Genomic DNA, 11538 nt, shown 5'->3' with positions numbered 1-11538 from the left:
CTGGGCCCGGATGCCCTTAAGTAGCACAGGCCCAAGGGCTGGGGGCAGTTCCTGAGAGAGGCGGGTTCCCGGGAGCGGGAAGGGGAGGCCCAGCAGATGATCTGTGCTTGCGACACTGTTGGGGTCACAGGTCATCCTCCCCCATGGGAAATAGGCACCTCAAACCTTGCTGGAGATAAAATTTTCTAGAAGGCAACTGACAAATCTTTAGACACCGGCATGCCCTTTGACCCAGCAATTCTACTTCTGGAACTTAACACTCAGTGCATAATTATGTCCATGAGCAAATACGTGACTATTCTCAGATACTGTTTGCTCTGCTATGTTAAATAGGCGAGGGAGAAGTGGGGATGCAGCCCAGAGTATTCAACAAAACAGCACTGGTTAAATTAATACGATACAGCCGTTTAAAGTGTGGGTCTTGATTTAATCACTGCAGTCCTATAAAAAGCTTATAGACAGAAGGAGCTTGCTGCTGCAGCTTACAGAGACATTTTGGAGACAGCCTTTGAAAGCAGACTTTTGCTGACACTTTGCTCTGGAAATGCTGAGAGAGGACAAACGCCCCAAGAGCAACACTTTGAAGAATGCACAGGAGCTGAGAGAGGCTGGAACACAGTCCAGGATCAGCAGACGCCAACCACGTGCCTTCCCAGATAACAGAGGTTTACCGGACACCATTGGCCTTCCTTTGGTGAAGGTATACTCATTTGGACATTTTCATGGCCTTCAGACTGTAGATTTGTAGCCAAATAAACCCCCTTTATAAAAGCCAATCCATTTCTGGTATTTTGCTTACCAGCAGCATTAGCAAACTGGAACAGATAGCATATAGTGAAATGATATTTTCTAAAAATTAGTTTCCATGTCTACAAACCTGGAAAATATTTAGCAGGAAGTTATGATGGGTTGTCTCTGGTTGAATGGCAAAGATGATGGGTACTTTAACAATCATTTTGCTTGTTGGTATTTTTTTATTAATATTTTTATAAATTCTTGGAAGGTTGTGGCATATATTGTATTTGGAATAAGAGAATAAATAAGATTTTATTTTGGAAAAAAAATTTCATAGGGAGGTTGTGTTTAATTCTGAGGGTTTTGCCCCAACACTCCCTATATTTGTGAGCTTTGTTCTGCCTCCACTTTCAGGAAGCCCTCCCTGACTACTCCCCATGTTTTCCTTGGATTAGAGAAAGGTCCTCCTTTGAGGTTCCAGAATCCTCTGCACTTCCTCCATTGTAGCATTGACTCCTCTCTGCTTTTTGGTAATTGTGGTCCTTTCACAATAAAGGTATCTACAAATTCTTTGACACTCCTCCCATCCAAAGGTAGCGTCTATGTCCCTCGCCTTGAAATTGGGCAGATCCTTATGACTGCCTCAACAAATAGACTGTGGCAGGAGTAACTAAGTGGCTTCCAAAGATGGGTCATAAAAGGCACTGGAATTGTGGTTGAGATCAGAACTTACCACTTCAAGCCCAGGGAACCCTAGAGCCCAGGCCTTCCTGACCTCTGCACTCTGTTGTTCCTGCCCCTGGGCTGAGGTTTGTTGAGGTCCCTGTCTGCCTTTTCTGCATCCCTACCATGGACCTGTGGCTGGATATCTTAGTCTTATTTTGAGAAGAAGAAACAGAGGCTCAGAGGGGTGAAGTGATTTTGGCCACAGTCACCTAAGCAGGGATTTGAACCCAGGTCTGGGGCTTCATCCTGAGACAATGGTCAGGGAGGTGACATGCTGGGCTGAGTCCCTATGGATGAAAAGGAGCTGGTGTTTGGAAGAGCCATTCTAGACTGAGGACCAGGACAAAGTCCTGGAGGCAGGGAAGCACTTGCAGAGTCTCAGGAACAGAAGGGCAGTGCAACTCAAGTAGTACGTTCCATCTCCATTTTAGAAAGGGAACTGAGCTCAGAAAAGTGACGTGATTTGTCCAAGATCACAGAGTTCTCTGAATCCAGGAGGTCAAGGAAGCACTCTCTGAACCCCGAGTCCACCACTGTCCTCTGACAGATAGGAAGGATAAGGTTGTTGTTAGTCATTTACACCCTAGTGAGAATTAGTTTATAAGCTCCTTTCCATGAGATAGGGAATTAAAGAACAAAGTCACTGGAAAATGCTGTCTAGAAGGAAACAAATATGTCTTGAACACTGAACATGCTCAGGGTATTTCAAGTTTAAGTTAAAAATAGCAACAGTGATCTTTATGGAAAGTTTTCTATATATTACACTAAGAACATTACATACACTATCTCACTGAATAATCCCAGCAACTCTATGAGCTAGACCTTATCCTTATCAGAGGAGTTTGTCCACTGACTTCAGCATCCTGATCTCCCTGACTCCACTCTGTCTTTCCTATAACCCTTTATACAATTTAATATACCAAATAACATATTTCTTTTTTTAAAATTCACTGTTGATAGTCTTTATCTTCCACTAGAAAGAAATATTTTTTTTTTTTTTTTTTTTTGTCTGCAGTTCATTGACTTCCAAATACCTAGAACAGTGGCTGGCACATAGGGGTTGCTCAGTAAATATTTGTAGAAGAAATGACCTTGCCCAAGGCCACATAGCTGGAGTGGCAAAGCTGGGATACCAATTGCTCCACATTTTGTAATCCTACACTGCCCGCCGCCACCTCACCCCACTCCCACCCCCAGCCATCCTATCCGGTAGACTCCTTGGCCCCTTTTTAGACATGTGTAAAGTGAGCCTAGGAGATAAAGTAAATGGGCCAAATCACACAGCCAAAAAGAGAGGGCAGCATTCAGGTCCAGAACATGTTCCTCTCTGGGTTCCAGTGCAGGGTGTCCGTGCCCCAGAGAAGCAAAGAGGGGCTCCTGGGCCCACAAATGGTGTACCCAGGACCATCCACCACCGGAGCCCTGGCCTGCCAAGTCCTGGGCTGGGAGTTAGGACCCAGGGCCATGGCCATGGCCTGGCTCAGTCCCTGTCTGGCCGTGGGACCCTGGGCTGGCATTTCTCCTCTATGGGCCTCCTGTTCCTCCTCTGTAAGCAAGGAGGGCAGAGCAGGTGGTGCCAGGGGGCCCATCCAGCTCGGAGAGTGGAGGACAGAGAGTGGGGACCTGGCGGGGACACGGGTGCCACTCTTCCTCTGGCAGCACTTTGAGGCAGCTTGGGGGGCATTAGCAGAGTTGTGAATTTCCCACAGCAGCAACCTCTGGACCATAAACTGCCCGGGCTAGGGTGCCACGTGCCCCCAGGCCAGGCCTCCGCCCCCACAGACACCCACCCCGGCTCCGGGTCCCTGCTGATGACCCCTAGGCTGGTTAGAAGCTCTGGATGCTTCTCCAGCCAGGCTGTCTGTCCGTCCACCTCCAGGGAGGTGATAGGGTTCGCTGCTCCTGCCACCGCCTGGCCCTACCCCAGTGAAAACCCTCCCCCTTTGAACAGGAAGGGTGTTAGTGTTTTCCGACCATAAAAGTGCTGGTTGAAAAGAATTTGGAAAACCCAGAATTGGGAAACCCCAGTGCCTGGAATTCTTTCCAGCACAGAGCAGAAAACTGATGAAAGAACAAGAACACAGAGCAGAAAACAGTGTGGTTAAGAGCTCAGTCTCGGGGCCAGGTGGCCTGGGTTTGAATCCCAGATCACCTGCTGGGTGACCTTGGACACTCTGTGACTCGGTTTCTTCACCTGTAAAACAGGGATGATGACAGCATCTGCCTCCCACAGTTGCTCTGAGGATTGAACGTGCTGATGTTCGTAAAGTGCTCACACCTGTCCCTGGCATGTACAGGTGTTAGAGCAATGCCACCTTCCGGAAGTGAGAGTATTCACACATGGGCACATTTCCTCTCAGGTCTGTTCTCTCGGGGTGTATTTGTGACTTGCCTATCCTGTCTTTTTAACCACATGTTGCAGGTTGGGTTATCCAAGGAGCAGATTTTGATTGAGAGGTTTATCAGGGAACAGAAGGAGGCTGGAGAAGGCTGGGGGAGGAGCAGCTGCGCAGTCTCAACACAACCTCAGCCCACCCTAAGGGGAGCTCCGAGGCATGATGACCCTTGGGGGCTGACCCGAGTTAGAATGAGGGGGCCAGGGGAGTGTCGCCTAGACCTGGAGATGCAGGCACGCTGGAAAGGGTGTGACCTCGGTCAGGAGACCTTCTACAGCTGAGGCCGTCTGTGGCAGCATGCCCTGAAGGGGCACGTCACAGTCCACCACACCTTCCATCATGTCATGAGTGTTTCTCTTACCAAACACCTCCCCAAAACACAACTTTAAGGCTATGCAATATTCTACCTACTCTGTTGGCTACTTCAACCTTCTTAACAATTCTCTGCATTGGATTTTTCATTTTATACACCTCCACTTATTCATGTCCTCAGTCATGCAACAACTATTTATTGAGCAACTACTATAGGCCAGACTGTTTTAATCACTGGGAATACAGCCGTAAACAAAACAGAAATAGTTGCCTGCTTGGAGCTTACACTTTAATGGGGGGTAGACAGACAACATATGGTGAATTTGATGGTAAGAGGTGCTAGAGAGAAAAATAAAGCAGAGTAGGGAGCAGGGACTATTGGAGGGGGGTTGTAATTTTTGATAGAGTGCCCATCAACACACTCATTTACTCATTCATCCAATAACTAGTTTGTTGGGCTAGATTTCTTACCATATTATTACTATTATAAAAAATATTACCGTAAGCATTTTACTTAAAACTTAATCTCATTACTGAGTATCTTCATGGAATAAATTCCTAGACGTTGTCCTATGGGGTTATAGGACAGAAACATTTTAAAGCCTTGTAGTCCCTGTAGACAAACATTTTTAAAAAGGCTGTACCAGCCACACTACCACCAACAGTGGATGAGTGCCCAGTTCACAGCATCCTCACTAGCAATGAGTTTTTTTGTTTAATTAAAATCTTTGCAAATTTGTGGGAAAAAAAAGGATCAACTTTGATCATTTTCTATGGCTGGATAACATATTGCCATAAACTTAGCAACTTAAAACAAGACACTTTTACTATCTCATAGTTCCATGGGTCAGGAGTCTGGGCAAAGGTTACTTTGGCCCTCTGCTTTAAGATGTCAGTCAGGCTGCATTCTTATCTGGAGGCTTGACTGGGAACGAATCTGCTTCCAAGCTCATTCAGGTCATTGGATGAATTCATTTCCTTGTGACACATGACTGAGGTTCTTGCTAGCTCTCGTCCAAGGACTGCTCTCAGCTCCTGGAGGTGCCCTCAGGTCCTTGCCATGAGGTACAACCTGGAAGTTTATTTCTTCAAAGCCAGGGAGAGAATCTCTCTGTTTCTTACAGCCTTTGAACTCAGGGAAGGGCTCAGCCCTCTTTTGAAGGGCTCGCCTGATTAGGCCAGGCTCACCCACAAAAATCACTGCTTTGATGAACTCAAAGCCAACTGATCAGGGACAATAATTACATCTGAAAAATCCTTTGACCTTTGCCATAGAATGTAACATAGTCATGGAGTAATATCCTGCCATATTTATAGGTCCCGCTTACCCTCAAAGGGAGGAGATTCTGTAAGGGCAAGGGTCATTGGAGGACATCTTAGAATTCTGCTTACCACAACATCTATTTTTTCAACTTTTTACTTTGAAATAATTTTAGATTTACAGAATAGTTGCAAAATTAGTACAGAGAGTGTCTATCTTTACCCAGCCTCTGTGCCAGTTTGAATGTATTGTGTCCCCCAAACGCCAGTATCTTTGATGTAATCTTGTGTGGGCAGACATTATCAGTTTTGATTAGATTTCTTTGAGTGTTTCTTTGGAGATGCGCCCCACCCAGCTGTGGGTGATAACTTATTGGATATTTCCATGGAGGCGTGGTCCCACCCATTTAGGGTGGGCTTTGATCAGTGGAGCCATATAAATGAGCTGACAGGCAGAGGGAACTCAGTGCAGCTGTGAGTGATGTTTTGAAGAGGAGCTACAGCCAAGAGGGACACTTTGAAGAAAGCACAAGAGCTGCAGATGAGAGACAGTTTGAAGATGGCCAATTGAAAGCAGACTCTTGCTCCAGAGAAGCTAAGAGAGGACAAATACCCCAAGTGCAACTAAGAGTAACATTTTTGAAGAACTGCAGCCTAGCGAGGAACGTCCTGGGAGAAAGTCATTTTGAAACCAGAACTTTGGAGCAGACACCAGCCACGTGCCTTCCCAGCTAACAGAGGTTTTCCGGACACCATTGGCCATCCTCCAGTGAAGGTACCCAATTGCTGATGTGTTACTTTGGACACTTTATGGCCTTAAGACTGTAACTGTGTAACCAAATAAACCCCCTTTTATAAAAGCCAATCTATTTCTGGTGTTTTGCATTCAAGCAGCATTAGCAGACTAGAACAGCCTCCCCTAAGATTACATCTTGCTTAATCATAAATAATTATCAGAACTGAGCAATTCACCTCAGCATAATAGTGCTCATTAAACTGCAAACTGAATTCGCATTTCACCGGTTTTCCTGCTAGTGTCTTTTTTCTGTTCCAGGATCCAGTGCAGGATCCCACTTGGAATTTGGTCATTGTCTTAGTCCTCTCCTGTCTGCAACTGTGTCTCAGTTTTATGTGACTTTCCCTGACACTTTTGAAGAGTACTACTCAATTTTTTTGTACAATGTGGAATTTGGGTTCATGTGATGTTTTCCTACAATTACATAGGGGCCATGCATTTTTGGCAAAAATTCCAGAGAAGTGACACTGTGTCCTCACAGGGCACCGTATTGGGGGTCATGATGTCACTGTGGCTCAGCACGAATGCTGTTGACCTTGATCAGTGGGTCAAGGTCATGTCTGCCAGGTTTCTCCATTGCAAAGTTACCTCTTTCCTCTGTAATTAATAGATACCTTGAGACTATGCAAATATCCTATTTCTCCTTAAACTTTTGTCCCCCAATTTTATTATCCAGTGGATTTTGCCTGCAACAATTACTACCGACTGGTGCCTAAGGGTGATTTTGTGTCTCCCTCATTCCTTCTACTCTTAATTGGAATTCTTCTGTAAGGGCTGTGCCTTCTCTCCCGCTTACTTATTTAACCAATTATTTATTCATGTCAGCGTGTACGTGTGGATGTTAATTTTATTCCCCACATCCATTGTTTTAATTACTACAATTCTGGTTAATCTCTGGGCAGTCTCCCCCACACTTGTTCTCCTCCTCTCTGTCCTTTGTCCTGGGAGGCTGAGCCCTTTGGATCCCTCGGCCTCACTCTTGGCACACAGGTTCTGGTTGGGTTCAGCCAGGGGCCAGCATGACAGGAAGTCAGGACTCAGGGCGAGGGAGGGGTCAGACACGTCTTCCCTGCTCCCTCCTCTGGCTGTGGCTCTGCCGCTCCCCCGACCCCTCACCCACGGTGTCTCCACACGCCTTGTAGGGACCTTTAAGCACCCCCCACACACACAAATAGCCCCTTAATTCAAACCCCAAGAACCTTCTCAGTTGGACTCTTGTTTTCCTGCTTGGACGCTGTTTGACGCAATCAGTAACACTGAGCATTTCTTCTGCACTTATTGATCTTTTGTAGCAAATGCTTTCCTCTTGCAGACAGCTTTGAAACCTTTTTTAAAGCCGGTACAGGTCATATGGAGGGGACAGAAAGCCGCTTGTGGAAGCACCAAGGAAAATGTGGTAGAGAAGGTGACATCCCAGCTGATCTTCACGGCCACATGGAGGTTTTGCTTGCGGAGACAGGGTGGTCCGGGAAGCGGGAAGGACGTGTGCCGAAACACAGAGGGATGCAATGTGGAGGCCTGGGGGCCGGGAAGCCTGCGGCCCCATCCAGGCGTGCTGAGGGGCTGTGTTACCTTGCGCAAACCACAGCCCTCTCTGATCCTCTCTCCTTTCCCCATCCCCCAGGGCAGAAGAGGGTGTTGGACCAGGACAGCCCTTCTTAGGCAGGGATCTGCTGGAACAGCTTCCAGGGATCCTGTCTAAATGCAGATTTTGTTTCTGCAGGTCAGGGTGGATCAGAGACTGCATTTCTAATAAACTCCCAGGTAAGGTGTACAACGGTCCTGGTTCATCTTTGAGAACAAGGGCCTGGAGGACCTCCAAGTTCTCTCCAAGCTCAACAGATCTACAACTCCGTTCACACTTATTTTCCGGGCAGTTTCCTGTGGCAGTGTCCACACCCCTGAGACGAACGGCTGTGATGGAAGAGAGCAATTTGTTGTGGACACCACAGCTCTGGATTTCTGTAGGGTCCTTTGGAGTCGGAGTTTTGATATTTATACCAACCCCTCCCCTGACCCCACAGCCCCATTGCCTGCAGACTGCACACACACACACACATGCACATGCACACACACATACTTGAATAGTAATATGTGAAGATCCAGGTGCTTTGAGGATTGTGTGTACATCAACTACTTGGGGTGCTAGGAGGCTCCCTGGAGCCAGGCTGGCCTGTGAATCAACAGCCCCTCACCCCATGGGGAAATTTAAGGGATTTGGGAACCCTCCCATATCTCCCTCCACCCTCTCTTTGCCTCTACAATTGGCAGCATCTACAATCCCAGAACTCACCTTCTTTTGCTCAGTCTTGATGGCTTTGGAAGCCCTAAGAAGCTTTTGTTCAATGAAAATGTCTCAGCAAGAAAAGAGTCTTTAATATTTGCCAGAGCTCACTTTATTGGATTTCTTTCCTGGAATTCCAGAGAACTCTTGCTTTTACAGATGGGGAGCAAACCTAGGGAAGGAGAGGGACTGACCCCGGTCACAGAGTGAGCCCATCACTGTCAGAGAGAAGGGACCCAGATTTTGGGCAGCCAGGGGTTCTGATTCCTCGGATGAGGCCCCACCAGGCAGGCAGCACTGGCCCACATTTCGAGAATCACTGACCTCATGGCTTTGGGTCATGCAAATGGGTTCAAATCCTAGATTTTTTTTTAATAAATATTTATTGGGTACTTACTGTATATCAGGCATTAGGAATACAACTGTAGCAAGCCAGATACAGTCCTTACAGTCTAGTGAGAAGAACTGGGTTTAATAATATTTAGAGCTAACTTTGACTACTATTTCTCAGGACCTGAGCCACAGATTTCACACACACACACACACACACACAATTTTCATAACAAAACTGTGAGGTATTATTATCATCCTCACTTTACACATGAGGAAACTGAGGCTCAGAGAGGTAAGTAAGTTCTCCAAGGTCACACAGCTGGTGAATAGCAGAGCTGGGATTTGAACCCAGGATGTCTTAACCATTGTGCCATGAGGTCAACAATTGTGCCACTAATTCATGCCAACAACCTCTCCCCAGTGAGCTGAGCACAGTTTTTATCTCTACTTTGCAGAGGGAGAAAGAGAGGATCAGAGAAGTTGAGTAATACGTGGAAAGTCATGCAGGAGGAGCTGGGTGTCTCCGTAGCCTGGGCTGAGTGACCTCGGCAGCCACATAACCTCTCTAAGCCTCAGACTCCACATCTGAAGAATGGGGATCACACGGTCTATCCTTGGAGGTTGTCATGAGGGTTAAATGAGTTGATATGCATCGGGAGAACACCCAGCTTGTCCATGGCCTTCGATTGTCTCAAAATGGTGCACACAGAGACTCATCTCCCCATAACCCACCTTTCCCTTTTCTCTCTCGTGAGGGCACCCCTCCTTCAGGTTCAGTAAGTGCATTTACAACACCGAGGCCCTGGGAACACTGCAGACAGCATTCCAAAAAGGAGCCCAGGAGGTCAAGGCTTAATCCAGAAGGGAGGCTGCTCCAAGCTCAACATTTCTACAGCTGTGCTCACGCTTACTGTCAGCACAGTTTCCCATGGCAGTCTGGAGCTTTTAGGTAGCCTGGGGTGGGCAATTTTTATATATATATTGAGATATATTTCACATTCTATAACAAATTCTCCCATTCAAAGAGTATAGTTCAGTGGTTTTTAGTATTTTCAGGGAGTTGTGCCACTGTCATCACGATCTACTGTTTGAACATTTTCAACACCCCAAAAAGAGACTGTGTATACATGAGCAGTCATTCAGAGCAGACAGTACTGAGCCTGAAGGGAGAATTTGCTCAAATAATGGGTTTATAGGCAGCTTGGCAGGTGATAAGGAGTGCACTGGGGAGTGCTCCTCCAGCCATAACTCCCAGACAACTGCCTGTTTCACAGCCATTAGAGAGAGACCTGCAGGGCACACTGGGTTCCAGTTGCCAGGCTTGAGGTCCAAGAAATAATTGAGATTTTTCTATAGAGAGTGGGGCGGGGGCTGCCTGAATGTTTTGGCAAGTAGGGGGTAGGGGGTGGGAGGGGCCAATTATCTCCAAAGAGAATGATGTGAGAGGAAGGGGAGTTGGAGAAGGCAGGGTTGGGTCCGTGTTCTTTCCAACTATTCTCTCTGCAGCAGCCAGAGGGGTCTTTTAAAAACGTGCATTGGATTGTGTTATTCTCCTGCTCAAAACTCTTATATTTTAGAACAAAATCCAGAGTCCTTAACAGCCTCCCAGCCTCATCCCATGTTGGGCTGCCCCATGATCTCTTCCCACTAGCAGTCCTGACTGCGTTTCTGTTCCTTTTTGGGGCTTCTGCTAGCCTTTGTCCTCTTGGCGGACAAATCAGAGAAAGGATTTTGTTCCCTCATTCTGGTGCCTTTTTACAGTGCACGACCTATGTAACTGCACAGAGCAGTCCTGCCCTTGAAGATGCCAAGCATCAAACAGACAGACAAGATTTTGGCATCTGGTCAGGTGGAAAGAGCATGAGCTCGAATGGCAGAAAGGGTGAGAATCCCAGCTCTGCCACTTGCCAGCTGTGTGATCTGGAGAAAGACTTAATTTAAAGGACTGAGCAATGCCCACTTTGGAGGGCAGGGAGTGCTGTGAGGCTTGGGGAGAGCAGGCATGTGCCGTACTTGACTCCTGCGGGTGCTCAATCAGTGTCCCGCCCTGCTCCTGCTGGCCCCAAGATCTCTACCCCCATTTCATAGAGAATCAATGATGTTGGCAGACATGTGCAGTTTTCTTTAAAAAATTCAAAATACCTTTTATCTGCTTTTCCTTGTTACAAACATTTCTTTCCATTTTGACCATCACCATCCGGACTGAAGTCTGAATGTCAGCAGTAGACGGCTAATTTGTGCCTGCCCCCTTTCACTCTTGCCCTGCCCGGTTGTCTCAGAAGTCACAACAAAACATGTTAAAAACTAAATCTGGTCAGGTCACACCCTTTCCAGCACCCACACCCCCATCTCACCTTCTGCTGCATGACTTTTGAGTAGTGGGTGCTCTCGCTCATCCTTCTGGTCTCAACCCAAATATCACTTGCTCAGAGAGGCCTTCTGTGACTGCTCCATGGATATGAAGTTCAATGCTATATGATACCCTCTAATGGCCTGAGATAGGCTCATCTGATGTCCCATGGCACGAAATGGCCCAGAGTCCCCAAGGAAGCTCACCCAGAGTCCAAGGGGCATTTGGGCTGGGGATCTGGCCTCCACATCAGGAATGAGGCTGAGGCTGGAAACCCTAGTGACCTCTGTTCTCCACCCTGGTTCTGCTTTGGGCACAAGAGCTGGGCAGGAAAATGAGGACAAAG

Source organism: Choloepus didactylus, chromosome 19 (assembly GCF_015220235.1).
Source record: "Choloepus didactylus isolate mChoDid1 chromosome 19, mChoDid1.pri, whole genome shotgun sequence".
NCBI classification, from domain to species: Eukaryota; Metazoa; Chordata; class Mammalia; order Pilosa; family Megalonychidae; genus Choloepus; species Choloepus didactylus.
This window is presented reverse-complemented; position numbering follows the sequence as displayed.